This window comes from Hylobates moloch, unplaced genomic scaffold, assembly GCF_009828535.3.
Source record: "Hylobates moloch isolate HMO894 unplaced genomic scaffold, HMol_V3 SCAFFOLD_4, whole genome shotgun sequence".
Taxonomy (NCBI): domain Eukaryota; kingdom Metazoa; phylum Chordata; class Mammalia; order Primates; family Hylobatidae; genus Hylobates; species Hylobates moloch.
This window is the reverse complement of record NW_026652279.1, coordinates 108,580,995-108,598,419: the sequence shown is the minus strand read 5'-3', so window position 1 is coordinate 108,598,419 and position 17,425 is coordinate 108,580,995.

Here is a 17,425-nt window from a genome sequence, read left to right as displayed (position 1 = left end):
GTCACTGCTATATTTCAGATGCTTAGCACATAACCGAAAATCCATATATCTTTATTGAATAAATGAATAAAAATTTAATAATCAATGCAGTCATGGAAAACTCAGCCCAGAAGTCACTTCTGACTTAATCTGGGAATCCTCAGGCTTTTCTTACATAAATGTCAAATAACATTGATTCTCTTCCTTACAATATCTATATTATAACATCCAAGCACCTCCTTTGGGCAATTATACCTCTCTCTGAAGCTCCCAGGAAACCCATGTCCTAGCCAAAGATAGTTCCCCTCCTGAGCACAGATATGGCTCATCTTACCAATGCGGATATTTCTCATTTGGCCATGTGACATGTTCTAACACCAAATATGTGGAAATTTTCCCACACCAAACAATTCTCATTCTCTGACTCCAACTCAGTATCTAACAATTCAGTTCTGATATCAACTCCTGGAGTTAGTGCAGACTCCATGAGTTAAGAGCTCAATCATGCCAGACTGCAACTCATATTTCTGCTCAGCCAACTGTAAGTTTGAGAGTTCCCACAACCTTCCTCTCAGGCGTGGTAATATGCTGTAGTGACTCACAGAACTCAGGTAAGTAGTTTATTATTACTCTTTTATTATAAAAGAACACTCAGGAACAACCAAATGGAAGAGATGCATAGGGCAAGGTATGGGGAGCCAGGCACAGAGCTTCCACGTCCTTTCCAGGTATACCATTCTTTCAGAATTTCAATGTCTTCACCTACCTGGAAGCTCCCCAAAACTCACCATTTAAATGATTTTATGGAAGTTTCATTATGTAGGCATAATTGATTAAAACATTGGCCATTGTTGATTGAGCTCATTACCCAGACCCTCTCCCCTTCCCAGAGGTTAGGAGGTGGGGCTGAAAATTCCAAGCTTCGAATCAATTTTTGTTCTTCCTGGTGACCAACCCCATCCTGAAGCTAATTAGAAACCCACCAGGAGCTGAATAATGAATAAATGCTAATTTATTCATTAGCATAAATTCAGGTAAGGTTGAAATGGACTTATTGTGAATAACAGAAGACGCTCCTATCTCCCTTATTGCTCAGGAAATTCTAAGGTTTTAATAAGAGCTTTGCGGGGACAAAGATCAAATATTTTGTCTTATGTTACCACACCATGAATTGTCACTTTTCAACTTCCTTTTACCTGTAGTACACTGAAAGGGGAAATATGATCCCCTATTTGTGCTAAAATCCGCTATTAAGCTATAGCATAGAGCATCATTGGACTCCTGGATACCAATATGGCCTTAAGGCACATGGCTCACTAGAGACCCAATATAGCCCCACCCCAGGAACCTGGTATGATTTCCCTAGCAGGAATTTTTCTGGAAGATAATTTATTAAGAGATCATATATCATGTGTTCCACATTTTCCCCTTCAAATTCCCTCCAAATGACTATAAACCAGATTTATACATCCTGACTCTATCTGCCTTACAACAAGCTCTTGGCCTATCTAGGCCTATTCTTCTTGGTTGAAACAGCCCTGAATGCACACCCATGAGTATCCTCAGGCATTTCTCTTTTTTTTAGTGTAGCTAAAACTTAAATAGTGTCTACTACATGGCAGGCACTGTACCAAATGTTTTACTGATACCAAATCAACCCTTAAAACAGTCCTTTGAGGTAGGCACCATTATTTTCTTTATTTTCCAGATAAGTAAAATGAGGCACAAATTAGTTAAGTAACTTGTCCAAAGTAACACAGGTAGTGAGTTGGGGAGGCAAGATTCAAATCCTGGCAATCTGGCAGCAGAATCCAAGCTAACCACTAAGGTAGTAGACCAGGTTCTACCATGGGGATCATTGCACTTGCATGCAAATTAAATCTTCCATATTCTACTGAGTGGTTGTAAGAAGGAAACTCAGGCTTTTTTTCTCTTGCTCAGATTCCCATTGAAGGAGCCTGGAGGATTATACCCTACAAACCATAAAAATCTCTTTACATGAGTTTTTTTTTTTTTTTTTTTTAATGAACCCAGTATTACCTGACTAACTTTGCAATCTGACTCTGATATAACATCACACCACAAATAAAGACCTTGATTATTCTTTTGATTATTTGTTCCTGATTATTTATTTTCAAATGGTTGCCTCAAGGGCAACAGACTGAAATGGCCTTGCAAACCTGTCTTTTGTGGGGGAAATTTGCATCTGTAAAGAATCTCCACTAATGTAGTCATGACTTCCCTTTCTAGGCCTTTCCTAGATCTAGGGGAGATAGAGTCTGACACCTTTCAATGTCTGAAAAGAGACTTTCACCATCTGTTCTCTCTGAGGGCTGCTACCTGTGAGGCTTCATCTACATAACAAGGCCACCTTTGCTAGCCAAGCCTCTTCCTTTCTCCTTCCCATAACTCTTCTTGCCGCTAAAACCTGTTTTGGGCCATGATCTGAGCTTGCATTTATTCTGTAAGCTCAGGATGATATATAAGCTTCTGAACCTCATTGACAGGTGGCATTTTCATTCTGAAGGCTATGTACACATTAATAGGAAAAAAAAAGGCATACAAATTTATTTAATCAATCTATCTCATGTCAGTGATTTTCAGCAAATGTTCAGAGGGCCAAAGGACCCTACAACCCTATTAACTTAAATCAAGCACACTTTTCTACTGACTTCAAGTCTTTAGATAGTAACTCAATTCTCTCAACCAATTGTCAACTGAAGGATTCCCACCTATGACTTGTAAGACCTTGCTTTGAAATGCCCTGCCTTTTCCATTCAAACCAATGTATAGCTTCCATGTATTGATTTATTATTTTACCTATAATACCTGTCTCCTTGAAATGTATGTAAACCAAAGATGTGAGACAAGTCTCAATCAACTTAGAAAGTTTATCTTGCCAAGGCTGAGGATGTGCCCGTGACACAGCCTCAGGAGATTCTGATGACATGTTCCCAAAGTGGCTGGGGTACAGCTTGCTTTTATATGTTTTAGGGAGACATACACATCAATACATGTAAGATTCACATTGGTTTCATCTGGAAGGGTAGGACAACTCAGAGAAGGGGCTTCTAGGTCATAGGTAGATTTAAACATATTCTGATTAGCAATTGGTGAAAGAGTTATAGTAGAAAGGAATGTCTGGTTTATGCCAAGCGGTTGTGGAGACCTAGGTTTTATCATGCAGATAAAGCCTCCAAGAGGGCAGGCTTTAGAGAGAATAAACAGTAAATATTTCTTATGAGACTTAAGGTTTGTGTTGATGTTAATGCCGGAGGGGTATAATGAGTCATGTCCAACCCCCAGTTCCCATCATGGCCTTAACCAGTCTTTCAGGTTAAATTTTAGAGTGCCCTGGCCAAGAGTGAAGTTCATTCAGATGGTTGAAGGGGGCCTTCAAATTTTATTTTTGGTTTACATGTATAAAATGAAACTGTATCCTGATCACCTCAGGGGCACTTCCTCAGGACCTCTTGAGATGGCATAACCTCAAGCCATGGTAATTCATATTGGTTCAGAATAAACCTGTTTTTTAACCCTTTTCTTGTTTAGAAAAACAAAAGTACAGCTCACTGCCAGCTCTCATTTAATTTTACATGAACACACTCTGAAGCAAATCTGACTGATTTTCAATGTAAAAATAAAACATAAAAACTGTCCTTAGAGCTATTTCTAAATGGAACATCAGAATCATCTGAATCATCAGAATCATCTATTTCAGAAAGATCAGATTCATCAAATGAACCTCAGTGATATGGTTTGGCTGTGTCCCCACCAAAATCTCATCTTAAATTGCAGGTTCCATAATTCCCATGTGTTGTAGGAGGGACTCAGTGGGAGATAATTGAATCATGGGGCAGTTCCCCCATACTGTTCTCATAGTAGTAAATATCACGAGATCTGATGGTTTTATACAGGGTTTTCCTTTTTGCTTGGTTCTTATTCTCTCTTGTCTTCCGCCATGTAAAACGTGCCTTCGACCTTCTGCCATGATTGTGAGGTCTCCCCAGCCATATAGAACCAAGTCCATTAACCTTTTTCTCTTTATAAATTACCCAGTCTCAGGTATGTCTTTATCAGCAGCATGAAAATGGACTAATACATTAAATTGGTACCAGGCAGTGGGGTGGTGCTGTAAAGATACCTGAAAACGTGGAAGCGACTTTGGAACTGGGTAACAGGCAGAGGTTGGAACTGTTTGGAGAGCTCAGAAGAAGACAGAAAAACATGGGAAAGTTTGGAACTTCCCAGAGACTTGGAGGGCTCAGAAGACAGAAAGATGTGGGAAAGTTTGGAATTTCCTGAGACTTGTTAAATGGTTTTGCCCAAAATGCTGATAATGATATGGACAATGAAATTCAGGCTGAGGTGGTCTCAGATGAAGATAAGGAACTTGTTGGGAACTGGAGTAAAGGTGATTCTTGCTATGTTTTAGCAAAGAGACTGGTGGCATTTTGCTCCTGCCCTAGAGATTTGTGGAACTCCGAACTTGATGGAGATGATTTAGGGTATCTGGCAGAAGAAATTTCTAATCAGCAAAGCATTCAAAAGGTAACTTGGGTGCTGTTAAAAGTATTCAGTTTTAAGTAGGAAACAGAGCATAAAAGTGTGGAAAATTTGCAGCCTGATGATGCAGTAGAAAAGAAAAACCCATTTTCTGAGGAGAAACTCAAGATGGCTGTGGATATTTGCATAAGTAACACGGAGCCAAATGTTAATCGCCAAGACCATGGGGAAAATGTCTCCAGGGCATGTTAGAGACCTTCACAGCAACCCCTTGCATTATAGGCCTGAAGGCCTAGAAGGAAAATATGGTTTCATGGACTGGTGAAGCCTACCTAGGGACTGTGTCCCAGATGTTCTAGCCATGGCTAAAAGGGGCCAAGGAACAGCTCAGACCATGGCTTCAAAGGGTACAAGCCTCAAGAAGGCAGCTTCCACATGGTATTGAGCTTATGGGTGGGCAGAAGTCAAGAATTGAGGTTTAGAAACCTCCACCTAGATTTCAGAGGATATATAGAAATGTCTGAATGCCCAGGCAGAAGTGTGATGCAGGGGCGGGGCCCTCATGGAGAACCTCTGCTAGGGCAGTGTGGAAGGGAAATGTGGGGTTGGATCCCTCACACTGTCTCCACTGGGCCACTGCCTAGTGGAGCTGTGAGAAGACAGCCACCATCCTCCAGACCCCAGAATGGTAGATCCACTCATAGCTCGCACTGTGCACCTGGAAAAGCCACAGACACTCAATGCCAGCCCCTAAAAGCAGCGAGGAAGGAAGCTGTATCCTGCAAAGCCACAGAGGCAGAGCTGCCCAAGACTATGGGAACCCACCTTTTACATCAGTATAACCTGGATATGAGACATGAAGTCAAAGGAGATTATTTTGGAGCTTTAAGATTTGACTGCCCCATTGGATCACAGGCTTGCATGGGGCCTTTAGCCCCTTCATTTTGGCAATTTCTCCCATTGGAATGGGTATGTTTATCAAACAACTGTACCTTATTGTATCTAGGAAGGAACTAACTTGCTTTTGATTTTATAGGCTCATAGGCAGAATGGACTTGCCTTGTCTCAGATGAGACTTTGGACTGTGGACTTTTGAATTAATGCTAAAATGGGTTAAGACTTTGGGGGACTGTTAGGAAGACTTGATTTGTTTTGAAATATGAGGACATGAGATTTGGGAGGGGCTGGGGTGGAATGATATGGTTTGGCTGCAACCTCACACAAATCTCATCTTGAATTATAGCTCCCATAATTCCCACATGTTGTTGGAGGAACATAGTGGGAGATAAATTGCATCATGGGGACGGTTTCTCCCATACTGTCCTCATGGTAGTAAATAAGTCTCATGAGATCTGATGGTTTTATAAGAAGTTTCCCTTTTCACCTGGCTCTCATTCTATCTTGTCTGCCACTATGTAAGATGTGCCTTCCACCTTCCACCATGATTGTGAGGCCTCCCCAGTCATGTGGAACTGTGAGTCCACTAAACCTCTTTTTCTTTATAAATTACCCAGTCTCAGGTATGTCTTTATCAGCAACATGAAAATGGTCTAATACATTTGGCCAACAACTCTTTGAGAACAATGTTAACATCATGTGTAGAAATGCTATGTTTTCTAGGATTTGACATTTTTAGTCATCAAGAATTACTATATTTTATAAATGGAAATACCACTAATAAAAACAGAATGCTATAAATAGAATTATGTGCTTTGTTCCAAAGTCAATATACTAGAGTAATGCTAAAATAATAATAAAGGCGAGATATCTTATAGCAAAATTATCTTGGAGTAAATGCCAGAGCCACAACCACCACTGGCAAGATATTCCTGGAGAAAATAAGAAAAGGGATGAATTTTCTGTAAAGTTTTTTATTTTTAAATTTTGCAGGAACATAGTAGGTATATATATTTGTGGGTTACATGACATGTTGATAGAGTAATATAATGTGAAATTATCATATCAAGGTAAGTGGGGTTTCCATCACCTCAAGCATTTTTCCTTTATGTTACAAATGATCCAATTAAACTCAGTTATTTTAAAATGTACAATAAATGATTGTTGACTGTAGTCACCCTATTGTGTTGTCATATACTAGAACTTATACAATCAAACTATTTTTTCCTTCTTCTAGAAGTTATAGGATTTTATTTTTATATTTGTCTCTGTGATCCATTTTTTTTTTTAATTATACTTTAATTTCAGGGATACATGTGCAGAACATGCAGGTTTGTTACATAGGTATACACATGCCATGGTGGTTTGCTGCATCCATCAACCCATCATCTACATTAGGTATTTCTCCTAATGCTATCCCTCCCCAACCCCTCACCCCCGACAGGCCCCGGTATGTGATGTTCCCCTCCCTGTGTCCCTGTGTTCTCATTGTTCAACCCCCACTTATGAGTGAGAATATGCCATATTTGGTTTTCTGTTCCTGTGTTAGTTTGCTGAGAATGATGGTTTCCAGTTTCATCCATATCCCTGCAAAGGACATGAACTCATCCTTTTTATGGCTGCATAGTATTCCATGTTGTATATGTGCCACATTTTCTTTATCCAGTCTATCACTGATGGGCATTTGGGTTGGTTCCAAGTCTTTGCTATTGTGAACAGTGCTCCAATAAACATACTTGTGCATGTGTCTTTATAGCAGAATGATTTATAATGCTTTGGGTATATATCCAGTAATGGGTTTGCAGGTCAAATGGTATTTGTGGTTCCAGATCCTTGAGGAATTGCCACACTATATCCACAATGGTTGAACTAATTTACACTCCCACCAAAAGTGTAAAAGCATTCCTATTTCTCCCCATCCTCTCCAGCATCTGTTCTTTCCCTACTTTTTAATGATCTCCATTCTAACTGGCATGACATGGTATCTCATTGTGGTTTTGATTTGCTTTTCTCTAATGACCAATGATGATGAGCTTTTCTTCATGTGTTTGTTGGGTGCATAAATGTCTTATTTTGAGAAGTGTCTGTTCATATCCTTCGACCACTTTTTAGTGGTTTTTTTTTCTTGTAAATTTAAGTTCTTTGTATATCCTGGATATTAGTCCTTTGTCAGATGGATAGATGGCAAAAAATTTCTCCCATTCTGTATGTTTCCTGTTCACTCTGATGATAGTTTCTTTTGCTGTCCAGAAGAAGCTCTTTAATTACATCCCATTTGTCGATTTTGACTTTTGTTGCCATTATTTTTGGTGTTTTAGTCATGAAGTCTTTGCCCATGCATATGTCCTGAATGGTATTGCCTAGGTTTTCCTCTAGGGTTTTTATGATTTTAGGTCTTATGCTTAAGTCTTTAATCTATCTTGAGTTAATTTTTGTATAAGGTGTAAGGAAGGGGTCCAGTTTCGGTTTTCTGCATATGGCTAGCCAGTTTTCCCAACACCATTTATTAAATAGGAAATCCTTTCCCCATTCCTTTTGTCAGGTTTATCAAAGATCAGATGGTTGTAGATATGCAGTGTTATTACTGAGGCCTCTGTTCTGCTCCATTGGTCTATATATCTGTTTTGGTACCCGTACCATGCTATTTTGGTTGCTGTAGCCTTGTAGTATAGTCCATCCAACTATATTTTTAAAGATTCCCTCTTCCCCCTAAATACCTTTCCTGCCTCTGGTAATGACCCTTCTACTCTAAGTTCAATTGTTTTAATTTTTAGCTCCAACAAATAAGTCAGAACACACAAAGTTTGTCTTTCTATGCATGGCTTATTTCACTTAACATAATGACTTCCAGTTCCATCCATGTTGTTGCAAATGACAGGATAGCATTCTTTTTTATGGCTGAATAGTACTCCATTGTGTATATGTATCACATTTTCTTTATGAATTCATCCTGCTGATGGACACTTAGGTTGCTTCCAAATGTTGGCTATTGTAAATAGTTCTGTAATAAACTTGGGAGTACAGATGTCTCTTTAATGTATTGATTTCCTTTCTGCATGGTATATACCCAGCAGTGGGATATATGTGATAGCTTTTATGGGTTTCCTGAAGTAGCTTTACTTTCAGTTTTTGGAGGAACCTCCAAACTGTTCTCCATAGTGGTCAATTTACATTCCCACCAACAGAGTGTGAGGGTTCTCTTTTCTCCACATCACACCAGCATTTGTTATTGCTTGTCTTTTGAATTAAACCCATTTTAACTGGTGTGACGTGATATATCATTGTAGTTTTCATTTGCATTTCTCAGATGATCAATGATGTTGAGCACTTTTTTATATACCTGTTTGCCATTAGTGTCATCTTTTGAGAAATGACTGTTCAGATCTTTTGCCCATCTTTAGATTGGATTATTAGATTTTTTTTCCTACAGAGCTGTTTGAGCTCCTTATATATTCTGGTTATTAATCCCTTGTCAGACGGTAATTTGCAGATATTTTCTCCCATTCTGTGGTTTTCTCTTCACTTTGTGGATGTCTCCTTTGCCACACAGAAGCTTTTTAACTTGATGTGATCCCATTTGCCCATTTTTGCTTTGTTTGCCTATGCTTGCAAGATATTACTCAAAAAACATTTGCCCAGCCAGTTGTGGTGGCTCACACCTATAATCCTAGCAAGGCAGGCAGATTGCCTGAGCTCAGGAGTTCGAGACCATCCTGGGCAACATGGTGAAACTCCATCCCTACTAAATACAAAAAATTAGCCAGGAATGGCGGCGTGTCCCTGTAGTCCCAGCTACTTGGGAGGCTGAGGCAGGAGAATTGCTTGAACCCAGGAGGCAGAGGTTGCAGTGAGCTTAGATCAACAGCCTGGGTGACAGAGTGAGACTCTGTCTCAAAAAAAAAAAAAAAGTGCCCACTCCAAAGTTCTGAGTTTTCCCAATGTTTTCTTGTAGTAGTTTCATAGTTTGAGGTATCAGATTTAAGTCTTTACTCCATTTTGATTTGATCTGATTTTTTGTGTATGGAACAAGATGGGGTCTCGTTTCATTCTTCTGCACACAGATATCCAATTGTCCTAGCACCATTTATTGAAGAGACCACCCTTTCTCTAATGATTAGGCAAGTTTGTCAAAAATGAATTCACTGTAAATGTATGGATTTGTTTCTGGATTCTCTATTATGTTCCATTGCTACATCTGTCTGTTTTTTATGTCATTACCATGCTATTTTGTTTATTATAGTTTTGTAGTATAACTTGAAGTCATGTGATGTGATTCCTCCAGTTTTGTTCTTTTTGCTCAGGGTAACTTTGGCTATTCTGAATATTTTGCGGTTCCATATACATTTTGCGGTTCCATATACAATATTTTTTCTATTTCTATGAAGAATGTCATTGGCATTTTCATAGGGATTGCACTGAATCTGTGGATTGCTTTGGGTAGTATGGACATTTTAACAATACTGATTCTTCCAATCCATGAACATATAATACCTTTCCAATTTTTGAGTCCTCTTCAATTTCTTTCAACATTTTATAGTTTTCATTGTAGACACCTTTCACTCCTTTGGTTAAGTGAATTCCTAGGTATTTTGTTTTATTTGTACCTATTGTAAACAGGATTATTTCTTTATTTTAAGATTGTTTGCCATTGGCATATAGAAATTCTACTAATTCTGTGTATTGATTTTATATCCTGCAATTTTACTGAATTTTACTGCTCAAATAGCTTTTTAGTGAAGTCCTTAGGTTTTTCCAAATATAAAATCATATAATTACAAACAAGGATAATTTGACTTTTTCCTTTCAATATGGATGTCCTTTCTTACTCTTGTCTGATTGCTCTAGCTAGGACTTCCAGTACCATTTTGAATAGCAGGAGTGAAATTGGGCATCCTTGTCATGTTCTAGATCTTAGAAGGTTTTCAGTTTTTCCCTATTCAGTATGATACCCCATTCAGTATAGCTCTGTACTGTCATATATCACTTTTTTTATTTTGAGGTATGTTCTTTCCACACTCAGTTCTTTGAGAGTTTTTAATCATAAAGGGATGTTGAATTTTGTCAAATGCTTTTTCAACATTAGTTGAAACAATCATATGATTTTTGTCCTTCATCTTGATACAATGTATCACAATAATTGATTTGCATATGTTGAACTATCCTTGCTTCCCTGGGATAAGTCTCACTTGAGAATGGTGGATGATCTTTTTAATGTATTGTTGAGTTCAGTTTGCTAATATGTTGAGAATTTTTACATCAATGTCCATCAGAAACACTGAGCTGTAGGATTTTTTTGTGTGTTTTGTTTGTTTTTGTTTTTTGATGTGTTGTTCTGATTTTGGTACTAGGGTAATGCAGGTCTCATAGAACAAGTTTTGAAATATTTCCTTCCCTATTTTTTGCAACAGTTTGAGTAGAATTGGCATTAGTTCTTCTTTAAATGCTTGGCAAAATTCAGAATTCAGTAGTGAAGCTCTCAGGTGCTGGGTTTTTGTTTTTTTTTTTTTTTTCCTTTCTTTTTGTTGCTGGGAGAAATTTTATTACAGCTTCAATTTTGTCACTTCTTATTGATCTATTCAGGTCTTGGATTTCTTCGTGGTTCAATCTTAGTAGGTTGTATGTGTCTAGGAATTTACCCATTTCTTCCAGGTTTTCCAATTTATTGGCATGTAATTGCTCATAGCAGCCTCTAATGATCCATTCAATTTCTGTGGTATCAGTTGTAATGTCTTGTTTTTCATCTCTGACTTATTGGGTCTTCTCTAATTTTTTTCTTAGTCTGGCTAAAGGTTTTTATCAATTTTATTTATCTTTTAAAAAAACAAGCTTTTATTTCTTCGATCTTATGTATTGTTCTTTTCCTTTCAATTTTATTTATTTCTGCTCTGATCTTTATTATTTCTTTCCTTCTACTAATTTTGGGTTTGGCATGCTCTTGCTTTTCTAGTTCTCTAAGATGTACTGTTATGCTGTTTCTTTGAAGTTTTTCTATTTTTTTTTTTATGTAGGCACTTATATCTATAAACTTTCCTCTTAGTACTGCTTTCACTATGTCTCATAGATTTTGGTTTCCATTATCATTTGTTTCAGGAAATTTTTCAATTTCCTTCTTAATTTCTTCATTGACCCACTGGTCATTCAGGAGCATATTGTTTAATTTCCAGGTGTTCATATAATTTCAAAATTCCCTGTTATTTATTTCTAGTTTTATTCCATTGTGGCCAGAGAAAATATTTAATATATAAATAAATATAATAATAAATAACATATAAATAAATATATAATATTCTCTGTTTTTCTGTATTACCAGTGAGTTTTACACCTTCAGATGATTTCTTATTGCTCATTAATGTCTCCTTTTAGCATTTCTTGTAGGCCTGGTTCGGTGTTGATGAAATCCCTCACCTTTCGTTTGTCTGGGAAATTGTTTATTTCTCTGCATTTGAAGGATATTTTCACTGGATATACTATTCTAGGATAAAAGTTTGTTTTTTTTTTTTCCTTCAGCATTTTAAATATGTCATGCCACTCTCTCCTGGCCTGTAAGGTTTCCACTGGAAAGTCTGCTGCCAGATGTTTTGGAGCTCCATTGTATGTTCTTTCTTTCTTTTCTCTGGTTGCTTTTAGAATCCTTTTTTATATCCTTGACATTTGGGAGTTTGATTACTAAGTTGAAATAGTCTTATTTGGGTTAAATCTTCTTGGTGTTCCATAGCATTCTTGTACTTGAATATCAATATCTATAAGTTTGGGGAGTTCTCTTTTATTATCCCTTTGAAAACCAACCCACCACCCACCACCACACACACACACATCTTCTTTAAGATGAGTAACTCTTAGATTTGGCCTTTTCAGGCTACTTCCTAGATGTTGTAGACATGCTTCATTCTTTCTCATTCTTTTTCTGTTTTCTCCCCTGACTGTATTTTCAAATAGCCAGTCTTCAAACTCACTAATTCTTTCTTCTGCTTGATCAGTTCTGCTGGTAAGAGACTCTGATGCATTCTTCAGTATGCCAATTGCATTTTTCAACTCCAGATTTTCTGCTTGATTTTTAAAAATTATTTCAACCTCTTTTCAATTTCTCTGATAAAATTCTGAATTCCTTCTCTCTATTATCTTGAATTTTTAAGTTTCCTCAAAAAAGAAAAAGGTATTTTGTATTATCTGTCTGAAAAAACAAATCTCTGTCTCTCTAGGATTGGTCTCTGGTTCCTTAGTTTGTTTGGTGAGGTCATGTTTTCCTAGATGGTCTTGATGCTTATGAATATTTGTCAGTGTCTGGGCATTGAAGAGTTAAATATCTTTTGTAGTCTTTTCAGTCTGGGTTTGTTTGTAACTGCCCCTCTTGGGAATACTTTCCAGGTATCTGCCTTAGGGGGCACCCCAAACCAAGTAACAATGTAGCTCTTGCAGATTTATGGAGGTACTGCCTTGGTGGTCTTGTATAAGATCCAGGACAATTCTCTGGATTATCAGGCAAAGGCTCTTGTTCTCTTCCCTTACTTTCTCCCAAACAAATGTAGTCTCTGTGCTGAGCAGCCTGGAGCTAGATAGGGGTGGCACAAGCACTCCTGTGGCCACCACCACTGGGGCTGTGCTGGGTCAGACCTGAAGCCAGCATGGTACTGAATCTCACTCAAGGCCCACGGTAACCACTATGACTACTGCCTATGTTTTTTTCAAAGCCCTAGAGCTCTACAATCAACAGGTGGCAAACCAGCCAGGCTTGTGTCCTTCCCTTCAGGTTAGCAAGTTCCCCCACCTCCAGGCATGTCCAGAGATGCTGTCCAGGAGCCAGAAACCTTAGGAATCTACCTGGTACACTATTCTACTGTGGCTGAGCTGGAACCCAAGTCACAAGACAAAGCCCTTCCCACTCTTCTCTCTCCTTTCCATAAGCAGAAGAGTCTCTCCCCTTTACCACCACTGCCCCAGGCCAGTGGTGAGTATTGCCTGGCTAGTGCCAATGGTTACTCAAGGCCCAAGGGCTCTTCAGCTTGTGGTGAATACTGCCAGGCCTGGGACTCCCTCTGTCCCAGGGCAGGTCCAGAAATGCCATCCTAGAGTCAAGGCCTGGAATCAGGAACCCCAACAACCCTCTTGATGTTCTACCCTACTGCGTCTGAGCTGGTACCTAAGCTGCAAGACGAAATCCCACAGACTCTTCCCTCTCCTCTTCTCAAGCAGAAGCAGTCTCTCCTCATAACAACTACAGCTGGGAATATGCTGAGTCACACCTGAAACCAGCATGTCTCTGAGTTTCACCCAAGGTCCACAGTAAGTGCTACCTGCCTACTACTGCTGCCTATTCAGTGTTCAAGGGCTCTTTCATCAGCTGGTGACTAATCCTGCCAGAACTGGGTCCTTTCTTTCAAGGCAGTTGATTCCCTTCTGGTCCAGGATGTGCACAGAAATGTCATCCGGGAGCTAGGGCCTAAAATGGGGCCTCAGGACTTCTCCCAATGACAAGTCCTATTGTGGCTGAGCTGGTATCCACGTTGGAAGATAAAGTCCTCTTTACTCTTCCTTCCCCTCTCCTCAAGTGGAGGGAAAGAGTCTGTTTTGGAGCTGTGAGCTGTGCTGCCTGGGGTTCAGGGAGGGTGGTACAAGCACTCCCTTAGCTGCCCCAGCTGGTGTCTCACTAGCTCACATGCCCCTCACAAGTCCACTGGACTCATGACCAGCAAAGCACCAGGACTTGCCCAGAATTGCAGTCCTTGTAGCCTAAACTACATTCCAAGTTTAGGACTCCACAGCACTTTAGCCCACAGTGGCAGCACTTACTGGAACTCAGTCTCCAGCTGCTAGGATGGGTGATTCTTCTCTAGCTCAGGCTGATCTGAATGCTCCTTCTATGGCTGCTGGCTGAGTCCTGCCTGGTGTTGCTTTCCACTATGACAAGGCAACACTGAGCTCTAGTGCAAAGTCTTACAATCACTGTGCTCTGTCTCTCCCAAGCACATGGATTCTCTCTCTGTGCCACATGGATGCTGCAAGGGAATAGGGAAGGGGTGGCATCGGCAGTTCAAGACTGTCTTTCCTACCCTCTTCAATGCCTTTCAGTGATATGAAGTTAAAACCAGGTACTGTGGTTGCTCACTTGGCTTTTGGTTCTTATGAAGGTACTTCTATGTGTGGACAGCTAAATTTGATGTTCTTGCAGGGAGGATGATTAATGAAGGCTTCTATTCAAACATCTTGTTCTGCCTCTTCTCAGAATAAACCTCTTTCAATATGCTTTTGCAGAATTTGGCTTTTCTGTCAACAGCTGTAAATATTAAATTATATAATATATATAAAAGTATTAAGCCATTCTTCTTGCAAGTAATGTTGGTTTCTAATTTCTTCCCTCTTCATTCTTTTTTCCTCCCTTTTTTCCTTCTCTTCTTTATTATTTCCTCATTATCAGCTCCTCAAAAAAAAAGATTATGACAAAATGCATTGTTTTTCAATGAGAATCGCTGAAAGTGGGGCTAGGTGAGAAGGTCATCAAACAATTCAATAAGAACTCCAGAAAATAGCCTCATATCGGCTTCTACCAGATGTTAAATCTTAAGCAGATGGAAGTCACAGAGCCTCAAGGGATGCCTGCTTTGTACAAGAATGACCAGACTTCAATGTGGAATGTAAAATTAAAAATTGCAAAACACTTCTTCTTATAGATCTCTTCTTGAAATCAAGATAACACATCTCTGTCCATTCTACTTGGTTCTTGGGGGTCTTAGAAAACATTTTTTTATGATTCCACGGGGCAAAAAATTGAGTCATTGGGATAACATCTAAGCCTGAGAAGTAACTATCCCAAAAGACCTCCTGCAAACATTTGTTTCCACATTTGTAGACCGGCTAAATTTCTTTGGTCAAGATGTGCTTCTAGTTGGTTTGTGTGACAAACAATGCTTCTGTTTAACCAGGACGAATATCAGCAATCTTTTATGTTGTGAATTGCAAATACTGTGCTCATATGCCCACATGAATTGGTTAGAAATATCAGCCTTCTATAATTAAAGTATTATTCCTACTTGCCATCTTGGCTGACACCTGAAGAGACAGCACCATCTTCATGTATGCTCACCAATACAGCTCAGAAAATGAGCCAATTAGCTGTCCTACCCTATCCCTGTCAAAAATCAACAGTGATAAAAGACATAGGTAACTAAATCTTAGTTGAGAAGTAGCTCTGAAGAACGATAGGAAAGTAACAATTGGCAGGAAGAGTGAAAGACCATAATTAGCCTATAATTCAAGAAGTAAACCCTTACTACTTAAATGTCCAATATGGTATGTTGCAAGAGATAGGAGTATCACAGTGTTTAAATGAAACATAATAAAATAAATGGTTACCTTTGAGAATTCTCATCCACATGGGATTTGTTGAGAAAAAAGCTTAGGGTTGGGAAGAAAGCTGAGGCAGGGCTTGCACGACCGACATAATGTCCTCTGGAGTGTGTCCAGACTTGCTGGCTCCTTGCTTCTAGCCCTCCTAGGCTCCTATTCCCATATGTCAAGCAGCAGAACATGTTCCTTATAAATGCTAAACCATCACAGCTGTAGATTATGCGCCTGCTCTTTTGACCCCCACGTTCTCACCATGTGTTTCTCTGTTGGATCACCAATAAACAGCGTGGGCTCCCAGAGCTTGGGGTCTTCACAGCCTCCACGATCGCAATGACCCCCTGTTCCCACTTCTCTCTCTCAAACTGTCTTTTCTCAATCCTTTGACTCTGCCAGATTCGTCACCCCCATGACCTGGTGTTGGGTCTGGCCACCCCAACAAGATTTCCACAGTGAGATGAAGAGAAAAACCTTTTAATATTTCCTATTGTCATTCCATACCCCTGGCTCAATATTATTCACTCATTATCTAAAACAGAGGTTGGCAAACTATGGTCGGCAGGCCAGCCAGCTGTTTTTAATCAATAAATTTTTAATGGGACACAGTCATACCCATTCATTTATATATGGCTTACACCTGATTTCATGCTATAACAGCAGGATTGAGTAGTTTCAACAGAAATTATATGACCCACTAGCCTAAAATATTTCCTATTTGCCCTTTAGGGAAAAAAAATTCAAGGTATTATCTAAATTCTAAGCCAGAGTTTCTGAATCTGGGCAAGATGGAGTAAACACATTCCTCGCTGTCTCTCACTGAATTATAAAACCTAGACAGATTGCATGCAGAAGCTTTTGGGACATTCTGAAAAGTAAATAGTGGCAGATTAATTGGGAATAAAGATCAAAATTCAAAGTACTACCAAATCAGTGGTGAATTTACCATTTTTTGTCCCTCTAGTCAGAATTTCCACCACTTGGCCCCACATGTGGGTACAGATGCAGAAGTCCAGGGCAGAACAGGATAACTGAAGCCCCATATATCTGGCTAAAGGACTAAAGTTGTTTGTTAACTCCTGGGTTCATCCAGGAGCTGTGCACATGTGGATAGGATCTTAATCAGTAAATAAAAAATTGAAAACTGAACCACTCTCTCCTAACACACAAAGATCAACTCAAAATGAATTAAAGACTTAAATGTAAGGCCTGAAACTGTAAAATTCTAGAAGAAAACAGAGGGAAAGCTTTATGACATTGGTCTTAGCAATGATTTCATGGATATGACACCAAAATTACAGTCAACTAAAACAAACCAGTGGGACTGCATTCAATTAAAAGGCTTCTAGCACAGCAAAAGAATCATAGTGAAAAAGCAGCCCACAGGATGAGAAAAAAACATTTGCAAACCATCTATCTGATAAGAGATTAATATCCAAAATATATGAGACTCCTACAACTTAATAGCAAAAAAGACAAATAATTTAGCATTTAAAACATGCTAAAGATTTGAATAGCCATTTTTCCAAGGAAGCCATACAAATGACCAAAAAGTATATGAAAAAAGTTTAATGTCACTAATCAGAGAAACGCAAATCAAAACCACAATGAGATATGACCTAACACCTGTCAGAGTAGAAATTGTCAAAAAAAGTAAAGACAAGTGTTGGTAAGGATGTGAATAAACTGAAACTCTTCCACACTGATG